The sequence below is a fragment of the Schistocerca gregaria genome, chromosome 4, assembly GCF_023897955.1.
Source record: "Schistocerca gregaria isolate iqSchGreg1 chromosome 4, iqSchGreg1.2, whole genome shotgun sequence".
Lineage (NCBI taxonomy): Eukaryota > Metazoa > Arthropoda > Insecta > Orthoptera > Acrididae > Schistocerca > Schistocerca gregaria.
Window position 1 is genome coordinate 498,218,286 of NC_064923.1, and position 25,675 is coordinate 498,243,960.

Sequence of the window (25,675 nt, forward strand, 5' to 3'; positions counted from 1 at the left end):
AGCTTTCCAAGCGGAATGCGGTCACTGGGCTTTTTGGCAGAAAATCAGAGCACCACAGGTATTCATAGGCACTTTCAGAATATCAAGAGAGACCTGGCAGTGAACAAAAGTACGGTGAGTCATCGGGCGAGGCATCCGCATCACCACAACACGGTTACACAAACCTCTTTGATCCCCTGTGTGCTGGCTGGCTGCACACAGCTGTGACTCCTGCAGTGTTGGAATATGCAGCGGTAGTGCTAACACACTTATCCACCACTTGTGGTACTCAAAGATGAATGCCCACTGTGTTCCTTGCTGCCTAACAAAAGACCATAAAGTGCAACAATGGACCATCTGCGAGGAATTGATTGCATGTTGTCAGGCTGATTGTGACAATTTTTTGTTGAACATCATACAGGCAATGAAGCACAGATTTATCACTTCAAACCAGAAAATAAAACAGCAATCCCTAAAGTGTAGCCACACCACATCTCCTCCGTAGAAAAAGCTCAAAGCCACAACCTCAGACAATAAAGTTGTGGTGAGTCTTCTGGGACTCTGAAGAAGTTACTCTGTTTGCTCTCCTCAATCATGGTACAACGATCAACACTGAATTGTATTGTGCTATCCTCAGGAAACTGAAGAAGCAACTTCAATGTGTTTGTTGCAAAAAAAAAAAAAAAAAAAAAAAAAACACCAAATGAATTTGTCCTTCTCCAGGACAGTGCAAGGCCTCACACAAGTCTGTGGAACTGAGAGGGGCTCACAAAAAATCTCAATAGACTGTTCTTCATCACTCCCCCCCCCCCCCCCTTCTTTACAGCCTGGATCTTGCACCTTCTGACCTCCATCCGTTTGGCCCAATGAAGGATGCACTCTGCGGGAAGCAATACGTGGACGACGAGCAGGTTATTGATGACCAGTAGAACAGTACAATGCGGGCATTTAGGCCCTCCAAGTAAGGTGGCGTAAGGCCATCACACTGAATGGAGATTATGTTGAAAAAATAGAGTTTTGTAGCCAAAAGAGTGGGGAATAATCTGGTGTATTGGAATCCTGAATAAAAGCAACCTCAGAATACTGTCAAATCAAACACAGAAGAAAACAATTCACTGGATAAATGGGGCGGTGAGTTGTCAGTAGGCAGCATAAATAGGATTGAAAATGTTGCTAGCTTTTGGACAAAATCTTCTTTAGAGCTATAGAGTACACACATAACTGCACAGCTACATCGTCCCAGCTGACTACATTGAGACCTCAATCTCCCTTCACTTCTTCCTCACACTCGCCTCTTCCTCACATCCACCTCCACCCTTGCCTCATGATCTTAACTTGACTGATTCTATGCTCACACCATCCTGTTCCCTGTCTCCCTCTTCTTCCGTTACACCTCACCTTCTAAATCCTGTCCTCGGAGTCATATTGTGCTGCATTCAACTCCCTCTGGTAATGTCTCCAATATCATTGTAAAATGGCATATGGATGGGGAAGAAACAAGTAACTGAATTATAAAAAGTCAATAAACAAGGGCAATTTTTATTTTCTTGGGTATGAGAAGAAATTTATCTCTCTACCTATTTTACAAACTGTAACAGTGATATTTAATGTGCAAAAGCGTAACTGGATATATTTATTAAATGTGTGATGGATGTATTCTTGTAGTGTTCCATATAGAAAGATTATTGGAGCCTGTCTCCACATGTCAATGGAACAATGTAATTATATCGAAAAACAAAGCTGCTGTGTCTGCTTGTCTGTACATGCGCGGATGGATGGATGGATGGATGGATGGATGGATGGATGGATGGATGGATGTGTGTGTGTGTGTGTGTGTGTGTGTGTGTGTGTGTGTGTGTGTGTGTGCGCGCGCGCGCAAGCAAGAGTATACCTGTCTCTTTTTCCCCCTAAGGTAAGTCTCTCCGCTCCCGGGATTGGAATGACTCCTTACCCTCTCCCTTAAAACCCATATCCTTTCGTCTTTCCCTCTCCTTCCCTCTTTCCTCATGAAGCAACCGTGGATTGCGAAAGCTTGAACTATGTGTGTGTGTTTGTTATTGTCTCTATCAACATACCAACGCTTTCGTTTGGTAAGTTACAGCATCTTTGATTTAAATATATTTCTCCCACGTGGAATGTTTCCCTCTATTATATTCATATCATTAATTTGAACAATGTAATTAAAATGATTAAGATATGTTAACTGCATTTTTAAGCTATCTAATCTATATAAACTATTTGGATGAATTAAGATTGACACATGGATGTAAGAGACAAAAATGTCCCATAAAACAATAACAAACAAAATATCTAGGCTGTCATTTACTACAATATGCCAGCCAAATGAACATGCAAAAACTATAAACTTCAAAACATGTATCCCACCATGCCTAAAGAAGAAGGTAGGATGCTTGATAAACACATGGTTTCAGTTTTGACAAGAAATAAAATATAATATGTTAAAATGTGACACATTGGAACTGGTACACCACATATACAAAATCCTATGAGTCTTCCTGCTAGTGTAAGTACGTGTGAATTACTAGGCCTGGTATGAAGCAATAAGAAGGTGTACAGTGATTAATCCACATTGTCAATTTTAGCTTGCTGCTCCTGACTTTCCTAATCACTCAGTCTAACACTGAACTATTACTCACTGACACAATAAGAAAGTAACAGATTTGGGGAGGAGGAGGGACGTGACAAAGCACCTATAATATTTCCCCACCCGGCTGATCTTGCAGCAATTGTACACTAGCTAATTTCCAACTGTTTCTGTATGCATTGGTACACAACAGAATAGTGTGTTTTGATAGACAGTGCTCTCATTACTACAGTGACTTGCCACCACATAAGAAGAAAGACATTATAGGCATTATTTGCTGTTATTGACTGCAGTTGGGAGCTGGAGAATGGGCTTGAATATCTATTGCACATTACTCGCTGCTACTTTTGTACACAATTCTATTTTCTTGGTTGAGTCATCAGCGCTGGATGCTCAGATGCTCTAGCTGTGTTATGGACTGGTAGTATAGATGATTGAAGACAACCTCAGACAACATTTAACCAACTTATAAGCAACAGGTGTCCCCAATTCAACAACTTCAATCCCTTTCACATCAGATAGTTCTTTCCATACAGCCTAGGCATCTATGATAAATCTATTACCTCTAACACTAAATGCATCAAAACCAATAACTACAACACTGCCAGACTTTTCTTTCCAATTGCTCCACTGATCTCATCAACAGATAAATCTCCCAGACAGTCTCCAGCTCTGAGCAACACAGCTCCCTCTTTGAAAAAAAGTCAGAAAAACTCGGTGTATGAATCCAGTAGTATATGGACCTCGATTATGTTTCTTGCCAAAAAGTTCATGTTTTCACAATATCAGTATCTCTATATTCCTGTTCCTGGCAAGAAATCTGTTGTGCATATCAGGTAAAACACTACTAGGTCTTCCACAAACAGTTCTATACATAGTCATGGAAAAAGAGCCAGTTTGGACCTTCACTTACCAAGGAAAAAACAAACAAAAAACTAAAAAAAAGCACATTCTATCAAGGAATAAAATAGTACATTAAACTGCCCATGAAAATTAATGAAATTACTACAATACATCTGTTTAAAAAGGCAGCAAAACATTCTTCATAAGTAACATTTACTATACAATTAAACATTATGTGAAAGATCCAGAATAGCGATTAATAATGAGATTTTGGCAAATGTTAGCATGGAAAGAGCAGAGTATAACACTGTACGATAAACATGAAGAACTTTCTTATCTAACATGATATATGACTAATTGTAGACTTTTGTAATGGAAAGATGTAATTTTTTAAGAGTTTTTGAAAGCTGGTGAAATGAGAAATTGTGTGGCTTTGCAACAAGAGAAGTGAAGAAATTACTTGTTTATTTCTATGATGAGAATGTAATTCTTCATAAGCATTTGATCTGAACTGTCCTCAGTTCTTTATTTATTAAACAGCTTTTCAGGATTCTGTCAAAATTTCAATTGCATCGGGATGTTAGCAAGGTGACATTATTTAAACTCCACTTTGTTTTACCAAAATAAGCAAATTTTAACATAGCAACAGCAGAAATGTAGGTGTTACTCAAAATCTGCCATTGACAAATGAGTGGTTTTTCAGGAGACAGCATGGATTAGTTGCTATAAATATACTGAATGGGCTGGAAGCACAACCACACTGAAAAACTTATGTAGCTCTATGGTGAACTATCTTGTTTGTGAAAACCGACAGTGAACATTACACAAACAATAACGTAAGAAATAGGGTGTAGAAAGAGAGGGCTGGAACATTTCTAGACAGTATTCTAACTGTGGACCACAGCATTTAAAATACCTTCAACAATTTCAGAAATAAGCTCAGAAAGATGTGGGTCTCTCAAAGAAGTGTAAAAAGGGGGATGAACTGTATAAAGCAACACTACAGTGAGGGACAATAAAATGTTGCTTGTATTATGTGCATTATTGTGGGCTATTAACAATCGTGTTATGTCCATTGTTTTAGAGGTGTTGTTATATATTTATTTTGAGAAATATATGAATACACAGAATACAAATCACCAGTAACTGCCACAATTGTCTTGCTAGCATAATCCACACTTTCTCTTGAATATATAAGCTACACTGTCTAGTCACATTAAGGTGACCACGTTTCAAAAGCTTGCACGGACTGCTGCGACAGATGTGTAGGAAGGGAGTCAATTAGGCTCTGTTGGGTACCGACAGTGCTGTGCTGTGCCCAAACCTGATCAAGGGGGCCTCGTATAATCTCGATTGGATTTAGATCCGAGGAGTCAGGTGGCCAGGGGTGTGTGGCAAACTCATCCTGGTGCTCGAACCGTGCACAAACACCGCAAGCTACGGGATATGTTGCACTGTCCTGCTGGTAGATACCACAGAGCCGAGGAAAAAAACAAACTGCATGTAGGGGTGGACATGGTCCATAAGGTTAGATGCACACTTGTGTTAATCCACTGTGCCTTCCAGAATGATGAGAGCACCCAGAAAATACCAGGAAAACACTCCCTCCTCTGGCCTGGACCCTTTCCACAATTGTTGGAGGGTGTGTGCTTTCAGATATTTAATGCTATACACACCAACGGTCATCTGTCCGATGGAGAATAAAATGTATTTCATTTGAAAAGGCCACCTCAGTGGATGCTCAGTTGCGGTACTGCTGTCCAAATTCGAGCCCCTGTCACTGATGAACATCAATCGGCATAGGTGCATGAACCAGGTGTCTACTGCAAAGGCCCATATACAGCAACGGTCACTGAACTGTCTTTGAGAAGATACTACTGGTAGCCCCATGGTTCATCTGGGCAGTCAGTTGCTCAACAGTTGTCCTTCTGTTCACATGTACAAATTTATCATTCATCCCTGTCACCTATGCACCACGGTTGCCTCGGCACTGGTTTTGGATAGCACCATTTTGTCATGCACAGTATACTACAACCACAGTGACGCACGAACAGTTTACAAACTTAGCCATTTCAGAACTGCTTCCATCCTGGTCTCCAAAGCTAATGACAATGCCCATTTGGCTATTCGATAAATTGCTCTGTTTCCACATTACAAGAATGGCTGCACTGTTTTCTGCGTCCCACCAACTCACTTTATGTAGCCTCCACTGCTAGTGCTGCGACCTGCCATCTTTGAATGGTTACTGCATGCTGACATTGAACACAGGCTGTGATCACATTAATACGACTGGACTGTTATACTTCCAAAATGTGAAAAATCTACTTCAATAAATAAAATGCTCACTGTACAATGCACTTGGGGTAACTCCTGAAATCTGTCGTTCAAGGCTTCTGACCCATTGAGCATGCACCACAGTCCTCAGTCAGCAGGTAAATCGTGAAAGTCTGCCAATTTACACTACACACTATCTGTCCCAACCTGTGGGCAGATCGGCGGGACTAGGCCCAACGATGGGCCCCACATCTGTGGGCCCAATCTGTCAGATATCAGCGGAATGTGCCAGTGGTTTTGGCCCATCACGGAAATCTGCTCGTTTGTGGCCAGCTATTTACGCCCACAGTCACGAGTCCCCGACAGTGTACTAATGAACCAAGACTTAGGTGATCAATTTGTTTGTGTAACGGTTAACTTGTTCGAATACTCCGAGATCCAAACAAGCCATTTCGCACACCTCCGTGCCACTCTCGTCAGCAGCTGCTCAGCTAGCAAGAAGTGCGGTGGCATCTCTGACTGCAAGATGTGGGGAGCGGTGGGGAGGGGAGAAGGATAAGGAGGATAGAATAGGCAGGGGGGGAACACACACTTCCAGTTCGTCAAGTAAGCCTTGAAGTAACATACACTTTCGACAGGATCGCACCTAAACAATAGTGACTTGTGACCAAGAGTTCGCATAGACAGGAAGCCACTAGAAAATTTCACAATCTGAACTTTTTCCTTTCTTAGGGGCAACTTCCACCTCATCCCCTCGTCTCCATCTTTTCCTGATTAGGTCCAAAGTAAGGCAACAAAATGTCCCTTGGGTGCATGTAACTGAAAGTAGTATATGTTGAATAAGACTCATAGCAACATCAGAAATGACGCGAAGAGTTGCTTCGCCTGATATGCAACAGGCACCTACCCCCACAGTCTCAACTCACTATCTGGCTACCTGTTTTGCACTGTAGGCTTTAGCTAAATTTTAATCAATCTTATTCATACACAACACAGTGAGATCAATAGCTGTTGGCAAGTAGAATGGCTCGCTGGCTGCCGCTGCATTGGACTGAGGAGGTTAGGGGATGCCAAAACCTGGGTGGAGGGCAGTCACACAGCATGGAACTGAGAGTGAACAATGAGTGCAGAAGTGGGATCAAGGAAAGCCAAAGTCACTGCCGAAAATCAAATGAAACACCACGCCTTTTCCAGAGTTTTTAGGCAAGATGCAAAAATTCCCTGTGTGTCCCATAAGTTTCCTGGAATAAATAATCCCCTGAGTTTTTCCTGTTTTTCAGGTTCTCCGAGACAATGGACACCCTGAAGGTGCACATATTGGACGTTACCCTGTTGTATGTAATTAATTAAACTTTGTATTTGCTGATTAACAATATAATAATGTCGCAAATAAACTTTTGCAGGAAATAATGATCATAATATATAAGTATTAGTTCCAAAGTTAATATAACAAAATACAAAGCTGTTACTCACATGACTGATGCTTCAGGCATGACAATGCTTTCTAGATAGAAAGAAATAAGGGTATTTAGTATGTAGTGTGTAGCTTTTGTGATAGTAGTTTCAGAGTTAAAATGGATAATAAAAAACAGCCCTTGTTAAGAACCAAAACTAACCATAATCTCAGTCAATATTGGAGGCCTAATCAAACAATAGAAAATCCAGGATGGAATAATGACAACATTGTGCAAAGAATAGACTGCTAGTCACCATATCAAGGAGATCCAGACAGGCACAACAAAAAGACTGCTACAAACATGAGCTTTCGATAAAAATACCTTCTAAAGTAGAAAATACACACACATTCACACAAGCACAGCTCACATACACACGACCAACAGTGGTCATGTGTGTGTCATTTGTGCTTGCACAAATGTGTATGTGTTAACTTCTGGCTCAGAGACAGAGGTTGTGTGTGTGTGTGTGTGTGTGTGTGTGTGTGTGTGTGTGTGTGTGTGTGTGTGTGTGTGTGTGTGTGTGGTCTACTTTAGAGGAGGGCCTTTTTGTTGTTCCTATCTGCGACTACACACCTCCACTATATGGTGATTAGCAATCTTATCTTTTTCATAATATTGTCAATATTGAAGGTCTTACACTTAACAAGGAAGAATTACGAAGTTAAATGTGTCATGATCAGAATTGTGATTCAGGAATCTCACAGAGCTGAACCACCATCACCTCAAAATCAAAGGGATGAGTACACATTCAACATTCTCACCAACAATATGGCAGTGCCATCTTTGTCATGCCCTGCAAGGCAGCAGCGGTAGATAACACCAGAATGCAGCAGATCAAATACTTTGAGGGTCAAGAGAGACAGTGGATTTTAGAATTTTTCAACAACTGTATAAAAGCCGTAATTTCTCCAAAATCTGAAGGACGCTGAGGGTGATTTCTGTCTTGAAACCTAGAGAGGCTTCAGCTGAGCCAGAAAACTACTGGTCAATATCATTTTTGTGTCACCTGCTCAAAATCTTTGAGTGATTGTTGCTGGTTCATTTGATTCACATTGTCCAGCCAGTCCTAATTCAAGAACAAGTGGACCAGGAAAATGCTGTACATGTCAGGTCTCAATCTCATGTAATTTATTAAGAATGGCTTCAAAATCCATAAAATTGAAGGAGTAGCTTTTATCAACCTGACACCTATTATGACACTGTCAAACACTGTGTGTTGTCAAGGAAGATCTATGGAATAACAAAAGATTATCTTTTCACCAAACTCATTCAATGTTTACTTCATAACAGGAGACTTTACACAGACTTCCAGGGTCTGCATAATTAATGGAGTTGGCAAAGAAGCAGTTCACCACAAGGAAGTGTTCTTTCATCAGTATTATTTAAGATTTATGTCAATGATCAACCGCTTCTGGCAAACACAAGGAATTTCCTTTATTGTAGTGATCTGGCATTAGTAAGCCATGGGAAATCTTTTGAAGATGTTTGAGCCCACCTGACATTGAGAGAGTTGTGTGCCTGTTACTCTAACAGTCAACTTTGTCCAAACCCAGCTAAAACCCAACTATGAGCTTTTTACCTCCAGAACAATTAGGCATCTCGTATACTTAACATCACGTGGCACAGGATACAATTAGTATTTACATTCCATGCAAAATACGTGGGAGCACTCTGGATTGTACATCAACATGGAAACAGCATTCCAGAAATATGAGAATGAAGGTGGAAACCAGAAATAACATGGAGCACATGGAGCTCCCGAGTGCACACCTTGAGAATGACAGCACTAGTAACATATAAAAGTGCTGTAGGGTATGCACCTTCTGTCTGGTACAAAAACAGTTGACAAGTTGCTTAGCAAAATGTGTAAGATTATTGCAGGTTGTATGAAACCTATGCCCATAGTAAAACTCTATCAGCGTGGACACCTTGTGCCAACAGACCTTTGTTGTGAAGCAGATGCCAATGCAGAAAGAACAAATCAAGCACATAACGAAAACCATCCATTACATAAGCCTGGTCCAGCAGCCCCAAGTCAAGTTCAATGAGGATTTTCCATAAGACCACTCTAGTTTTCCAAACACCACCAGCTACAGGAAGGAAAGGATTGTGGATTTCTTGACTTGAGAATGACCTTACCTCACCTCTTCCTTTAGAAATCTTCCTACCGAGGCATGAACAGAACTAGATCATATGGAGGTCACTCACCCATCAGAATGCTGAAGCTGGAAGAGCCAGGAATAATCTCCAGGAATGGCACTTCCCTATGGATACCATCAACTGTGACTGCAGAGAACCACAGACCATGGACCAGCTACTGGACTGTCAACTACATCCTGCTTCTTGCAGGGATGAAGATCATCTGTTAGCAACTTCAAGTGCAACTGAAGTTGTGAACTTGGTCAACGGTAGTGTAGCAAGATAACTCCTTCTTTCATTTGCCTTTAGTCACATTTACTATGAATTGTAACTGTTTCTGACTCGGCAGGTTGAAGACATTTAGACTCAATTATGGGACAGCTTCTAAAGAAAATGTATAGCTAATTATTTCACTGTTTGTCAAAAAAGTCTCCTCTAATTTTGGCAGTAATGGCTCTTAATGCAATAATAAATACGTTTTCTTCTCGGAATTGCGCCACCCATTTTCTCTGCATTTTTGGCAGATAATTGAAACTTTGTTTTTGCAATGTGTAGATTGAGTCAGCCCAAATAAATACAGTTCATCATGTGTTCCTTGCAATAACGCATGTCAATGGAAATGTTGATCTGTTTCTCATTAGAAATAAGAGGAATTTTATGTGCCCATTAAATAGACTAGTCTCAAATTTGTCTAATGTGATATACAGATTAACAATACGTCCTCTAGTATTTGTCATATTCGTAAACATCTGCTCAACGAGTCTTTCTTGTTAGACTTTTCCTGGCTTGTGAGTCAGTCTGTGTCATATTATCTGTCAGCTACTGCCATGCAATAGGGGTACTCATTTGCTGTTTTGAGTGGAGTTTAATCTTCTCTTTTTACTGTCCTTATTAGCACATATAGTTCAACAAAATCCTGCATTAGGCTAATTTGAGAACATAATATTGGATGGGTACATAAAATTGCAGAAAAAGTAAGATTACGATATAACATCAGAAGATGGAACACAATTTGGAAAGGACGGGCAAGGACATCGACCATGCCCTTTCAAGCGAGTCATTCCAGTATTCACCTTGAGTGATTCATGGAAATACCAGAAAACATGTTTGATACAAATAATACTATGCAAGTGTCGTCATCCCGTTTTTATGCTTACTTCTTCAAATAATGTATCATTCTAAAACGATGACTCGGATCAATACCCAAGACATACAAAAGTAAGATATGAGGCATTTAGGACATTCTTCTCTCCTTTTCACTGTCATGTGGTTATCCTTGCTACTAATTTAAGTATTTCTGTTTACCTGCAATACATTTAATTCTGAAAAGAAGCATAAAAGAATTGACAGAACAGCTCTAGTTGTGAAAGCTGTAACCTTCAGTAGGGGATCTTGGAAAAACCAAAGAGTGGGTCATTTATCACATTACTGTACTGCATTCTAAGTATGGGTGTAAGCATAAAAATCCATTAGCCCATCTCCATTGCAACATTTTTCAGGAAGGCAGCAAATGAATAATATACACTGGGAACATAATGCTGGAAGAAATTTCCAAACTGTAGTTAAGTAATGCAGAATATGTTTCCTGTGCTTTCTTTAAATTTGTATGGAAAATAACTGTGATGGTTCCTGAATCAAAGGTATAGTCAATTCCTACATTCCTGTCAAATTTGTGCAACAATTTCAACCCAGTTACATTGATCTTGACAAGAAAGTTAGCACCTTGTAGTTTCCTCAGATTACTTCTGAAAACCCTACAAATTGTCACACAAAAATTTGGAACAATAATCAAACTGGGGTGTCTTACACTTGCATACTAACACTTATGTTCCCTAATGGTATTTGTGGTTAATAACAAGAGCAAATTTAAAATGGACACTGCAATCTGTAATCACAATATTAGAAGCAGAAATAATTTCCACATACAACAATGGGAGGTCCAGATTGGAACATCAAAATATTATGAAAAGGAGAGATTGATACTCACCCCAAAGATGACATGTTGAGCTGCACAACAAAAAGACTGTTACACATTGAGAGCATCCAACCAAAGCTTCTTCAGAAAAGAAAAAATCATACACATTCACACAAGCAAGCACACCTCACTTACACAAGGCCACTATCTCCGGCCACTCAGGCCAGAATGCAATTGTTGCATTGAACTAAAGCAGCAATCTGGAGTGGGTGGGAAAGAGGAGGGATGGCAGGGTACGGATGGTGGAAGAGAAGTCAGTGCTGTCTGGCAGAGATTGGTGAGACTAGATGGCGGCAGCATCAGACTACCAGACACAGTGTCGGGAGACTGTGGGGGGAGGGGGGGGGGGAAGTGGAAAAGGGGAGGAAAAAGGAAGGGGGAAAAGGTCGGTGTGTGCAACGGCAGAGACAGCACACAATGAGGGTGAGGGGCATGAACTACAAGAAGGTGGTAGGACAGAGGGGGTGGAAACTGTTGGGGGGAGGAAACTGTTGGGGGGAGGGTGTGGGAACATTAGGTTACCATAGGTTGAGATTGGGATAATTTCAGTAGTGGAGAAGATGTTAATGATACCTCCTCTCTTTGCAGTTCATGAAAGCTGGTGGCAGAAGGTTGGGTCCAGATGGCTTGGGTTGCAAAGCAGCTGTTGAAATCAATAATGTTATGCTCAGCTGCATATTGTGCCGCAGTGGCCCACTTTGCTCTTGGCCAGTTTGCCCCCCCCCCCCCTCCCCCTCCTCCTCTCCTAGGCAGCCTTATGATGCTTGCATCGGATAGCCTTTTTTTTTTTTTTTTTTTTTTTTTTTTTGCCTTCTACGCCACCTAGTCCATGAATGTTCTGCCAGACAGTGCTGACTTCTCTCCACTCACCCATACTCTGCTATCCCTGCTCTGTCCCCACTCCACTCCAGATTGCTGCTATCATTCAATGCAACAGTTGCACTCTGGCTGTAGACAGCGATCATGTGGGTGTGAGGTGTGGTGTGGTGTGTGTGTGTGTGTGTGTGTGTGTGTGTGTGTGTGTGTGTGTGTGTGTGTGTTCTTTTCTGAAGAAGGCTTAGGATGAAAGCTCAACGTGCAAGAGTCTTTTTGTTGTGCCTGTCTGCAATTCAATGTGCCATCTTTACGGTGAATAGCAATCTATCCTTTTCATAATACCATTAATTTCAATACAGCTACATATCTCTAACAAAGAGTTCAGAATGGTGTTTCATACCCTGCTGCGAAAGTCTATAGCAGGCTGAAGATGAACATTAGGAAGAAAACTGAAAATCTTCAGTTATCCAAACACAAAATAAATAAATATATTTTATATCCATCAGAGTATTTAGTCTCAGGGAAGTAAATTCTGCATAACTTCTAATGTTTGCAGTAAATAAATCTTGTCTTGGCCAGTATAAAGACAACTGTGAGTAGTCTGAGTAAAAGTAAATGCTTTCAAGTATTAGATAAAAGCAGCAACTGAGTAGTAAAAGATAAGGAGCTGTGGCTCTTTTTTTCTACAAAGTACTGCTTTCCTCCTAATATACATATATGAAGTATTCTAGCATTTCCCTTAATTGCCAGTGTGAGTAGGTAACCATTATTCGTAATTTCTCATTGGCATATTTTCTGAAAGTAGCGTGCAATGGCTGTTTCTACTCGAGATGTTCCACATCACTGAAGTCTTCCTTCATGATAGGATTCACAGAACACTATGCAAGAAGAAAGAATGGATGGAATTTTACACTATTCCCAGGGGATAATCTTTTCCTTCTCCTTGAGATATGCTGGAGGCATTCACTTTCTGAACATGCCTTGTATCAGTCAATTGTCCAGAATTTTTTGCTCCTTGAATCACTTAAAACTCTTCTTTCCATTCAGCTGCATTAGATAGATTACGCAAGAGCATCTCCGCCATGAATGGTTTCTTTATGCAGTTCCCAATGCACCATATTCATAAACATATTTGGTCACACCTACTGATAACCTTGGGAGAGGCAGGCATGACAAACCTCTTCCATCTGGCATGCACACAGGTGAAATACCCTCATACTTCAAGAAGAATATAATCATTCCAATTCCAAAGAATGCTACTACTGACAGGTGTGAATATTACTAAACTATCAGTTTAATAAATCATGGCTGCCAAATATTAAAATGAATTCTTTACAGAAGAAGAATGGAAAAATTGTTGGAAGCCGACCTCGGGGAAAATCAGTTTGGATTCCAGAGAAACACATGGGGCAATATTAAGCCTACAACTTATCTTGGAAGATAGATTACAGAAAGGAAAACCTACATTTATAGCATTTGTAGAGTTAAAGACAGCTTTTGACAATGTTGACTAGAATATTCTCTTCGAAATTTTGAAGATAGCAGAGTAAAATACAGGGAGCAAAAAGCTATTTACAATTTATGCGGAAATCAGATGGCAGTTACAAGAGTTGGAGGGCATGAAAAGGAAGGAATGACTGAGAAGGGAGTGAAACAGGGTTGTAGTCTATACCCAATGTTATTCAATCTATACATTGAGAGAGAGGGGGGGGGGGGGGGGGGGGAAACACCAAAAAAACAACAACAACAACACACCCACAAAAGAAAATTCTGGAGAAGGAATTAAAGTTCAGGGAAAATTAAAAACTTTGAGGTTTGCCAATGAATTCAGTCAGAGACAGCAAAGGACTTGGAATAGCAATTGACAGGAATGGATAGTGTCTCGGAAGGTGGATATAATACGAACTTCAACAAATGCAAAACAAGGATAATGGAATGTCATCAAATTAAATCAAGAGGTGCTGAATGAATTAGATTAGGAAACAAGACATTTAAAGTACTAGTTGAGCTTTGCTATTTGGGCAGCAAAATGCTGTTATCTGATGGTGGGCAAATAGAGAGGATATAAAATGTAGACTAGCAATGGCAAGAAAAGTGTTTCTGAAGAAAAGAAATCTTAACCTTTCCTGTAGGTCTGGGGTGTAGCCCTGGATGGAAGTGAAACATGGGTGATAAATAGTTTAGACAAGAAGAGAATAGAATCTTTTGAAATGTGGTTCTACAGAAGAATGGTGAAAATTAGGTGGGCAGATCACATAACCAATAAGGAGGTACTGAACAGAATCGAGGAGAAAAGAAATATGTGGCACAATCTGACTAGATGAAGGGATCGATTGACAGGACACATTCTGGGACATCAAGGGATCACACTGTAGTATTGGAGGGAAATGTGGGAGCTACAAATCATAATGGGAGACCAAGAGATGAATACTGTAAGCAGATTTGGTAGGACATTATTGCAGTAGTTATTCGGAGATGAAGAGGCTTATAGAGGATAGAGTAGCATAAGAGCTGTATCAAACTAGTTTTTGGACTGAAGACAATAACAACAACATTCCTCATATGCATTTTGCAGGGCACCAGTTTCATTGGAGCAGCCTTTTTATTATATGTAGTGCTTCTCTTCTACTGATCTTCTATTTCCATCAGTAATTTTGGTTTTTCTGTCGTTATCTGTATACTAAATGAAGTTTTCGCTTACACTCAGCCTACTGCCATGTCACTTGATGCAGTCAAACTAGACACTCATATCAGATTTAAGTATGTCACATCCACTTCGCCTTCGCTGGCATTCTGCAAGATCCAACACAACAGCTGATCAACAAACTAGCATCATAATCAGAAATGTACAAGTGACGTAGAGCTTCCCAAGACAATTAAACGAGAATACTAAACAATGTCAGTGCAATTCAGAGCATTGGCATGGTATACTACACATTTTGTTCCTGCCACGATATTTCACACTAGGATTATGTTCTGAATTTAATTAATAGCTGATATTAAACTAGGGTTTTATATATAACAGTGCATATATATTATTATCTACAGCTGTTTTAGTTATCTGTCCTTAGTTATACTAACCTCAAAACAGTGGTCACAGGTGACAGCAGACCTCCAAGCTTAGACAGAAACCCACAGCCACAGTACTCATTACAAGAGATTTCCAAAACCTAAGGAAATATATTAGTTAATTTAAGATCTGTAGAAAAATAACAGCAAAAGCAATTACAAATCACCAATTATGATTAAAATGTAAAATTAATACCAATGAGTATTATTTCACAAGAAGTCACCCTTACTGGTTAGTAACATTTACGAACTGTTTGTTAATTTGTTGAGTAATAGGTTAATCACTTGTTGCATACCATGAGAATTACAATTTAAAGTCAAAAAGATCAGCAAAGAATTCAACTAATTAGGTAAGGAAAATTCCACATGCTATAAAATATGTATGCATGCTATTCATTTAACATTCTTCGTAATTTTTCCATTTATGTATCACCAGAATTATTATTATTATTATTATTATTATTATTTTAATTAGAACCCTAAACTGCAATTTTATGTCAGTATGATACTTAATCTAAGCTCTGAAAAAGTTATCTTCTGGAACAAGAAGAAAACGAATATGTTAAGTGAATTTTGTTTTATGTACACCAGACCATAGTCCAAGGCATATTTCTGTGCCTAATGTTTCAACTTTTAATGCCAGAGACATCATCAGCAACTACACTGAAGAGCCAAAGAAACTGGTACACCTGCCTAATATCATGTAGGGCCCCCGTGAGTACGCAGAAGTGCCGCAACACGATGTGGCATGGACTCAACTTACGTCAAAAAAGTGCTGGAGGGAACTGACACCAGGAATCCTGCATGCTTGTCCTTAAATCCGTAAGAGTACGAAGGGATAGAGATCTCTTCCGAACAGCATATTGCAAAGCATCCCAGATATGCTCAATAAGGTTCATGTCTAGGTAGTTTGCTGGATAGCGGAAGGTTGCTCCTGGAACCACTCTGTAGCAATTCTGGATGTGTGGGGTGTCACATTGTCCTGCTGGAATTGCCCAAGTCCGTCGGAATGCACAATGGACATGAAAGGATGCAGGTGATCAGACAGGATGCTTACATATGTGTCACCTGTCAGAGTCATATCTACATGTATCAGGGGCTCCATATCACCCCAACTGCAAACGCCCAACATCATTACAGAGCCTCCACCAGCTTGAACAGTCCCCATCTGACATGCAGCGTCCATGGATTCACGAGGTTTTCTCCATACCAATACACGTCCATCTGCTTGATACAATTTGAAATGAGTCTTGTCTGACCAGGCAACATGTTTCCAGTCATCAACAGTCCAATGTTGGTGCAGTGGGCCTAGACGAGGCATAAAGCTTTGTGTCATGCAGGGCACACAAGTAGGCCTTCGGCATGAGAAAGCCCATATTGATTATGTTTTGTTGAATGGTTTGCATGCTGACACTTGTTGATGGGCCTGCATTGAAATCTGCAGCAATTTGCAGAAGGGTTGCACTTCTGTCGTGTTGAACGATTCTCTTCAATTGTCGTTGGTCCCATTCATGCAGGATCTTTTTCTGGCTGCAGCGATGTCAGAGATTTGATGTTTTACAGGATTCCTGATAATCACGGTAAACTCGTGAAATGATCGTACGGTACCTCAGAGATACTGTGGCTCATCACTTGTGTGCCGACTATAACACCACGTTCAAACTCGCTTAAACCTTGATAACCTGCTGGCAGCAGTAACTGATCTAACAACTTTGCCAGACACTTGTTGTCTTATATAGACGTTGTCGACTGCAGTGCCGTATTTTGCCTGTTTACATACCTCCATATTAGAATATGCATGCCTATACCAGTTTCTTTGCCACTTCAGTGTATAAAGACTCAGTTTCAAACTTAAAACACGTTCAGTAAGTCAAACTGGTTATGCTTATCTATGCAACAGTTAGTACACCTCAGTTCATCAATTTTTGATCTCTCCTCTTGTCTACTGGGGAAGGCAATTGCAATTTTTGTGACAGTACCTATCTGTGTGAGTGGTCTTTTTGTAGACTTTGTGCCTCAACCTTCCATTGGATTTCTTAAGTACCTGTACATCCAAAATTGAAAATGTAACTTCATCATTTTCCATGATGATATTTGTAATAAAATTAATATTATTCAGAACATTTACAATTATGAGAGGTATTCTTATCCATGAGACCATATTACAAAAGTCTGAAACTGCACCTGTGTCTTTTAAAGCCTCATATCATGTCCTCAGCAGTAGGATTTGAACAGAAATATGACTTAGACGATGGTCTGATACCATAAAAGAAACTTCACCAAGGACACAAGTACCAGCTGTGATAACCTGCACCTTAAAATCATGCTAAGTTACAAAATATTGCAGAAAATGGCTTAATGTGTAAACCTAATCCCATGTAAGCAACAAGCAGCGAAGAAATGGTGGAGGACGGGGTAGGTAATCCAGGATCAAGAATTATGAGGTATGGATTTTTTTGAGGCCTTAAGGAATATGGAATTTCAATAAAAGTCAATTACATTTAAGATGGAATAAGACACGCATTGGATATAAGCAGCGAAAAAGCAATAGCAATACTTATAATAATTAATATATTTCTAGAGCTCAAAGTGATGGCAATATTTTGCTTTGTGTGAAGTAATCATCTGAAACCTAACTCGTGCAATATCCTGAACGGCACTGCTCAAGGCAGTCAGGTACATACATCATTTCCCAACTTCCAAACAGCATTTCACTCAGCATCATGCTTATTATTAAAGTACAGTACTGTGACATAGCCAGAAAAATTTGCAACTAGATTCACAATCTCTTGGTAGGGAGCATGTAGCATGTTATCTTGGATGGACAGTCATTGACAGATATGCCAGTAATTTCAGACAATCTCATGCTCATGTTGTATATTAATGACTTGTATGCAATATTAATAGTAATCTCAGACTTTAGGCACTGATACAGTTATCTATTATAAAGTACTATCTGAAGAAAGCTGTGGAAATATTTAGTCAGATCGTGATAAAATTTCAAAACGGTGCACAGATTGGTGACTTTTTTTAATGTTCAGAAATTTAAGAGCATGCACATCGTACAAGGAAAAAAAGTAATATCCTATGACTACTATATTAATGTGTCACAACTGAAATGAATTAACTCTTACAAAGATCTCAAAGTAACAATTGGTATTGATATGAAACAGACTGACCACCTAGGGCCACTCAAATATAAAGCAGATAGAAGACTTCAGTTCATAAATAGGATACAAGGAAAATGCAACATATCTACAAAGGAGACTGTGTACAAAACATTAATGTGACCCAACCTTGTCTACTGCTCACGAGTGAGAGACTTGTACCCTACAGGACCAACAGGGGATACTGAATGGATACAAAGAAGTGCAGCACAAATGGTCTCAGGTTTGTTTGACACATGGAAGAGAGTCATGGAGACACTGAAACACCTGAACTTGCAGAGACTTGAAACAGCCAGAAACTATCTCATGAAAGATCCAACTTTACGTGAGGAATCTAGGAGTGCACTACAACCCCACACATACTCTTCCTGTAGGTTTGCAAAGACAAGATGCAACTAATTACAATGTGCATAGACACATTCAAGCTATTATTCTTTAGATATTCTGTATGTGAGTGCAATGGAAAGAAATCTTAACAACTGGTATACTGGTAATGAGAAGTACCTTCAGCCATGCACATGACAGTAGCTTGCCAAGTGTAGATGTGGATGAAGAAGACCTACACTGAAAAGTGGGAGAACGGCAAAAGATCAGTGTTGAGGAATAGAACCAAAAGGAAAAGAATGGTCAGTTTAAAGAATATGACCTAGTAAAATTGTGACATAAAAGTCCATGAAGAAGGGGCGGGGATAATATAACCTTTTAGAGGTTTCCAATTCACTCAAGATTTATTGCTGCAACATTGCACATGGACTACATGAAATGATTAAATTTACGGATCAATAGCACAAGCAGCTCCGAGATACCAGGTATCGACCCATGCTGAAACACCCATATCAGTACATGATGCAGCCTTCACGGGTGGAATGCCGATACTAACTCTGGCATACAGCTGATTGTAGAGATGCTGAATACTGTCCTGGGATACATTACGCCATGCTTGCTCGACCTGTTGATGTAGTTCTGTGTGAACTGTTGATTGATAAGTAGCATGAGTCACCTCTCGTCCCACAATATCCCATACAAACCCAACTGAAGATAGGCGCACCATTCCATCTTCCAAAAGATCCTCTGGCGGCATCAGTGTAATCGTGCATGTTAAATCTGTGCCATGAGTGGAAGACGGGCTAGATTTGTGCATGCCTGTGGACCCACCGCTAATAACCAGTTTGCAACAGTTCGTGTTGACACATCTGGGCTCACAAGTCCTTTTATCTATGCTGTAGTAGCTGTATGATATGTCACTGCTGCCCTTACAATACAAAAATCCTCGCAGGTGTCTGTGTTGCACGGATATCCAGAACCACATCTACGCGTGTGAGAATCTTAATGTGACTACTGATACCAACATAGTTGCACAACTGATGCAGCACGTCCAACTTGTGTGGCAATTCTTCGAAAGGACTATCAGTTGGAAGGCCACTATTTGAGACCTTTCAAACTCACTCTGTTGGTTGTAGGATGCACAAATGTGTGTCTGTGGCAAGACTGCCTGCATGCTTCACATGTTTGCACCGCACTGAGCCTTCTGGCTATAAGCATTACCTATTAAAGGGTAGAGACGGCATTCTGGTAGCTATGCCACTGAGCTATCTGTTGGCGGATGATGTTGAAACCATTATCAAGTCACCTACTATACTCCAGGTGGCATCAAAATTGACATCGTCTTTCCAGGCGCACTAATTATTTTTCCAACTGTGTGTATTATACAGTTATACCTGTTTAATATACTTATTGCTTTTTCCCTCCATCACACTCTCAGTCCCACAATTAGACTACATCCAGGCCCTTTATCTGGCATTCTTCCTCCACTTTCCAGGTCGTAAAATTGCAGTGGATATGAGTAAGCTCCAAAATTTTGTGTTATAGTGCTCTTACTCTCAAGTGTGATCACTTGCAGTGACTTGCCCAGTCAGGCCAAAAGACAATTTATTATGTGGTTGTACAGATTTATGCTGAAACAACCATTCGTTGTTTCTATATTGACCATGTCACAGCCAGAAGATATCATTTACTGGTCAGTACTCAATAGCGTTTTGTTTATATCTTTGTACGTTTCATGCAAGCTTAAATATTATTATTGGCATCAATTTTTTAAACATATTTTATGGTTCTGTCTGTAAACTGATTTACAAAACATTCGCTTTTCACTGAACTGCGTGACTGGAAAAAGTATCTCCACAACACACCAAGTTGATAGTGAAGTAGGGCAGAGGACTAGTATTAGAAACAGTGTGATTCATATGCCTCTCCAGTCACCATCATTTACATATTTATTCAGGTGAAATCAAGGATGATTTTTCAAAAAGTGGTGGCTGCTTCCCTGCTTTTATTTATTCACCTTCCATAGTTATTCACATTATGAGTACTGTGATTCAATTTACCTACAGGTAAGCAGGACAACAAACTTAACTTCCTTTCCTTCCAGATTTACTATGCTGTTATGATTGCTTATTTCCCTTGCATGGATACCTATTCTCGGAAGGGTGTTTATACACAGTTCAATTGATTTTGAAATCATCCTGGTAAGTAGAATAAGCAGATCACAGTTCAGGACAAGGTGAAACAGGACATGTTTTAGTCATTACATCAGAAACAATTTTGTTACGTGAAAATTTAGGTTGTGGTGAACAAAGAGGTTTCTGGCTGAAGCAACCAATTAGATTGCAATTAATCTTTGAGTGATAAAAAAGTAGTGAATTCAACAGAATTGTACTACAGCATGCATCTATAAAAAATACTTTGGGGCTTGTGGGCGATACTGAAAATATCCACTACAGTATGCTGTTCCACCTCGAATGATTTGCCATTGGCAGCTGGGCACCCATGGGCACAGATGGACAGGGGTGAGCAAACAGCTGACACATGGGCTGTCAGGCAGTGGAGCCCAGAGCCTGCTGGCAGGGGTAGACAAGTGTCTTGCACACATGCAGAATGCATGCAATAGGGTGACCTGATAACTGGTGCCAACCTGTAAGAGAATGGGGGGCCACCTGCCCTCCATGGGGTGATGTTGGTACAGCCTGCACTAGCATTATAGACAAAAAATCATGAAATTCAAAATTTTTTTAATCCTGATCAATAAGCCAGGATACTTTTTTCTTCAGTAAATTAATGTTGTCAAATTTGAAGGCCTGAATTCTCTTATTATTACAAAAGTATCACACCAGTGCTTAAAAAGATAACAAAGAAGTAACTGAAGGCAAGCTGGGTTGCTTATAAAAACATGCTGCCAGCAGTATAAGAACATTAGTATTTAAAAATGATTTGGATTTCATGAATGATCAAGTGAATGTTGCATAAAAGATATTTGCTTTGTAAATTCAAACAAAAACAAAAGATGCTTCATAATGTAGCAGCACAATGAAACCCTGAGGAAAGAATTAGTGAGCCGTATACTCACAAGACTACAGAAAATAGAGAATGAGTGATAGCAGACTCAGCCATCTACCAGTCTACTGCTGAAGTTAGTCACTACTGTATATTTGTAAGTGCCTAAGGACTGTGAAACTGAAACGTTTCATGCTACTGCTTACAAATTTGCAGCGGTTTTAGTTAAGAAAGCATTAGTTTCAACAAATACTTACATATACCCTGGTTCACAAGTAAGAATTGATACATTCTGGTTCTTCCGCAGATGTGAGATAATACAAAGAGACAGAAACGAAACCAAATGTACTGGGAAAAAAAAGAAAAAAAGTCTAATTTACTTGGATATAAGATGGCACTGAATATGAGATTACTCCATTTTTTTCTAAGAGGCTCGTTGAGTAAGTTTTATTTTTAAAACATTCTGTCTAATCAAACTTACAAGCCATTTTACTAATATAAAGTATCTGCATGAAAGTTAACATTATACCTATTCTACACTCATTTATTGACTGCCTAAATTTGGTAATACAATGAATAATAAAAGAAATGCAAAGAAATGGTTTACATTAATTTTTATCTTAAATTTCATTTTTAGTTGCTAACTAAGCCAGTTGTATGCAATATCACTATTTTAATCGTCGTCGTCGTCATAAGAAGCATTGTATTTCTACAGTGGATTAACCATAATTTAGCTGACGCAAGTGGGGGGTTGCGAGGTGTAGGGGAACCAAGTCTGGCCCCTTACCAAGTCTGGCCCCTTTGTTGACTGCAATGGGTGGGGCGGTGGGAACAAGTCCTGCCTGCTTCCCCCAGTGTAGCTACCTTAACCCATAGTTTATGCTTTTACAAACGCAGAAGTCATGCACAGATGTAAAGATTGATTAAATGTTGTTCATAATCAAATCTAAAATTGTCTGACATATTGGAGTGTTTAATAAAGATCATAACTGCAACAACTAAGTACACTTATTACCAAGAAAGGAAACAGTAAAAAACACAATGAAATACAAAATACTAACACAAGAGTCAACAATAATTACCTCACACAACACTCTCAGCTAGATGACATTGGTTGCAGCAAAAATGAAATGACTACAAGCTGATGTCTTTATACACCTACTGGCCTCTACCAATTCAGAACTAGGAACCTCATTCGCCAACTTAAAGTTAACACAGTGTATATATAAGCAGTAATGAAATTTCCTTCCAAATATGTTGTGATTTCTGAGGTTGTGGTTATGGTTATGGTGGAACTTGAGAACACAGCTATTTTTCCTGAATATGTAGCAGATTTTGTATCTTTGGATCAGTCCATTTCTAATAACCCAATATAAATAAAATTTGTTGTTAACATTTTTTACTTTCCCAATTTTTTTATCAGGAGTTCTTTACAGGTAGGCAGTCGCAAAACACTCTCTGAAAATTTTTTTATAAGCGTAATGTTTTTCTGGCAGCTATTTTTAAAATGGAGATTGGGCAAATTTTGATGGAAAACTTGGTTTTCGGAAAATTTAATTGCCAACTTATTTTAAAATACATTAGAATAATTAAAAAATCAGTATGATCAGTATGTTCAGAATTAAATGAACTGTAGAGACTCAGAAAAAATGTATCAATCATTACTTTTTAAGATCATAAATTTTTATGAAGGAAGGGAGACCCACTAATATTATGTTTTTTCTGTGTTGAGTATTTACATTACTACCTGTAGTATAAATTTTAGCAATGATAATGTGCTCCTATCTTTACTTGAGCTTTTCAAGAATCATCAAAAGCCTTTTAATGTCAATTTTTGCAGGTCAGTATCTAAAAAGAGACTGAATGGAAATTAGTGAAAATTTTACAGAATCTTCCTTTTACTCATAGGAATATCTCACAAAAAACTGTAACTGTGACTCATCTACATTGAGAGTAATAAAGCAAAGAATTTCAGTACTAAAGCAACCCTTCTACATGCTCATTCAGTGCCAAGTTAGCAAGGGCTTGAAATTATTGCAACTTACATTGGTTGAATGATGTTTATATCATTGCATGCAGTAAACCATCAAATATTTATACTTTTAAATAACATTAGGTAGTGACAACAATAGGTAGAAGTTCTAATACTTAAACTTCACTTACCGATATATTTGTTGTACTACACTTATGTACAGTATATACACAATAATGTTTCTGAATGTATTTAAACTTCAATGGTGACTACTTGCCTGCTGCAAATTCATTAGAGAGTTAAAATAACATGATATTCCATTGCATAGTTCATTAGTTATGTTGTGTGTTCTACCAGGCACAATTGTGAGTTCGAATGGAGTCACTTTTCGTACTATTTTCTTTGCATGCACCCAAGTCAATGAGAGTTTTGCAAGTGTAGAACTGAACTCTCCCACCTGCAACTGTATCAAGAAGAGTGGATAGTTCAGGTATTAAGTAGGAGCTGTTTTGTGGGTGAAATAATAATTGAACAACTCATAAACAACACTACAAGAAAGAAGAGTCTCAATAATTAATAAGGGTGAGTGACTTGCAAGCTGAAGAACAATGTCTGCTAAAATTAAGAATTTTGAAAGCAATTACTAATATTTGCCATTACCACAAAGATAAATATTTAGACAAACACACACACATTTTTGGAAAAAATGTTGTGACCCATTTGGTACTCACAAAAAACCAGTTAAAAACGGTTTGCATAAAATGTTAGGTGAACACCTTCCACAGAGTAAAAGTGTGAATATTAACCTAATTCCTGGATAACTCTATGTCCAACTTGCACATCAAGAATATTTGTAGAAAAACAAGAAGCAGAAGTGGCAAACAGTGTTGAAAATGCCCCTAAATCTTTTTCTGGGCCTTTTGAATTAGTTCGGGATAATCCTATGCATCAGGTAGAATTCATATGTACTGAGCGAGGTGGCACAGCGGTTAGCACAATGGACTAGCATTAGGGATGATTATTCAAACTTGTGTCCAGCCATCCTGATTTAGGTTTCCATTATTTCCCAAACCACTTCAGGCAAATACTGGTGTTGTTCCTTTGAAAGGGCATGGGCGACTTCTTTCCTCATCCTTCCATTACCCGATAGACCTTGCTATTTGGTTCTCTCCCCCAAATCAACTAACCAGAATCCATTTCTGAAACTTTGGAATTGTTTCCTTTGTGTAAAATAACAAAACTTAACACAGAACAGCTACTGTCAGCCTTAGGGAGAAAAAAAAAATGATAAAATTATAAGTGCAGTCAAGTGAAAATTGCAAGAATTTTTCCATAACGACTTAGAGGCTCAGAATCAAAATAGTATAGAAAATGTAGAAAGTAAGTATCAAATACTTATTACCAAAATGAAAGAAAAATTCAAAGTTTCTAGTGAAGATGATAAAATTACTGTAAATAGCCTCTTGCCAAGATCATGGACACAGGAAAAAATAATTGAGGAATTTGGTGCATCTGAATACATGATGAAATTAATCAGACAGCTAATAAAGGATCAAGGTATTTCACCACATCTTTCAAAAAGGCAAGGTGCAAACAAAATAAATGAAGTTGTTTTTAACTGTGTTATGGACTTTTACAAGGATGATGAAAATAGTTTCTTATGTCCTTGTAAAAAGGAGTGTGTTTCAACAGTGATTAACAACATTAAGGTACAGAAGCAGAAAAGGTTTATTCTTCTCCCACTGAATGAATCTTACAGCCTCTATAAACAGAAATACCCACTCACAAAACTGTCTGCTCTATGTTTTGCATTCTACGAGCAAAGAGATGCATTCTTCTGGGTCCATCAGGAACTCGTAGTGTATATATTTGCAAGCATCATCAAAACACAAAGATTATGATAGAAGGAGCAAAGCATAAAGCAAATTATAAAGACGTTTCAGCTTGGATGGTATGTGACATTAACAATGAAAAATGTATGCTTAACACCTGTGCAGAATGTCCTGGACCTGATACCCTACTTGACATCTTAAAAAAGGAACTTAAAAT

The 25,675-nt window shown here is 39.0% G+C and overlaps 1 protein-coding gene across 1 annotated transcript in view; it reads right to left on the reverse strand.

The window, feature by feature from the left end:
* LOC126267410 (suppressor APC domain-containing protein 2) overlaps positions 1-25,675 on the reverse strand; it is a 96,705-nt gene that overhangs the window by 39,472 nt on the left and 31,558 nt on the right. The gene's annotated exons all lie outside the window — the stretch shown is intronic.